Consider the following 1,373-nt stretch of genomic DNA (forward strand, 5'->3'; position numbering starts at 1 on the left):
CACAGTGACAAAAGCAGACGTTAACTTGTGCTGAAATATAACTGGAAAGTCTGATTTTGAAGTCTTTCAGTCAAGACGGAGGGTATTCCTAGCAGAGTCCAAATTATTCCTGCTTCAGCCCGCTCAGCAACAGATGAGAGACTCGGTGTGCATTTTGCTGGACAACTTTCTGGAGGATGAGTTCAAACGATGATCATGGTCCATTACAAACTTTTAATCTCAAAACCAGGCCACTGCCACCAACTTAAACACTTCTCGCACTATGTGTAATTCTGTTCCCACACTTACTCTTCCTTGAAATTAAGACAGCAAAGGCTATCACTTGACACCCTGTTTATGAAGAAAGTGCCCTGTAAAGCAGGAGTTGTGCCCAGTAATGACAGCATATTCTCTGGTGTTCTCGGGCTTGCTCTCTGCAAGCCAGCTTGGAACTCTACAACACAGAGGTGTTTTGTTCATGTTGTACTGTAGGGAGGATGAATAAAAACCAGGACTTTTCGTGGCTGAAATACAAGGGGTGTTTGGGTGTTTTCTAAAATGGCTTCTCTGAGCTTTCCAAATTTCTAGTCTGAGGAAAAGGAATCATGTTAATGGGAAAACTTACAGAAAACAAGGTTTTACAATTTAGTTCAGGATGTCCTTTTTTATTCTCTTAATTCTCTTGGACGCTTTCTAGCATCACCCCTTTTTTATGTCCCAGTATGTCTGCCCCAGGTGAAAGCATTTACTCCTTTATGTCACTGGCACATTAAATGTTGAAGCAACCTGCCCGAAAATGCTGCTGCTCATAAGGCTCCTCCTGCCTTTCCACATTCCCACACATTTCAGATCCTATATTCATTCAGATGGTGGGGCTTACTTTGTATTACCGTCACCCACGTGCATCAAAACACAGAGGCTGCACATCACCATCACAGCCGATTTACGGCCGGCCTCAGACACCAAGAGGAACCCTGCGGGGCGCATCCCAACAGCCAGACTTGTTCTTGGGGTCTTGGGGAGATGGTAACACCATGAGACGCTTTGTCTCCACGGGCCTCCTCCGGGATGAAATTCAGCAGCAGCAGCAGCAGCACAGCATCTCCTAAAGCCTTGTTCCCCACTTGCACCTAAGCCGGGAAAGGAGAGTCTGGGGCAGGGCTGCTCTCTGTCCGGAGGAGGATTTACTCCGCAAATCCCAGCCCCGCAAAGGCAGGGGCTTTGGGAACGGGGGCGGGGGGCGGCGTGCCGTGCAGAGGGACCGCTGTCCCGGCTTTCCGAAGCGGGGGCCGGTGCACCCCGGGGAAGGACGCCCGTCGGTGGGGTCCGGCGCCGGCTTCCCAGACCGGGTCCCCTCCGCCCGGGAAGGGGAAGGCTGCCCGGCGTGGCGGCAG

This window comes from Haliaeetus leucocephalus, unplaced genomic scaffold, assembly GCF_000737465.1.
Source record: "Haliaeetus leucocephalus isolate CR32 unplaced genomic scaffold, Haliaeetus_leucocephalus-4.0 Scaffold605, whole genome shotgun sequence".
Classification (NCBI taxonomy): Eukaryota; Metazoa; Chordata; class Aves; order Accipitriformes; family Accipitridae; genus Haliaeetus; species Haliaeetus leucocephalus.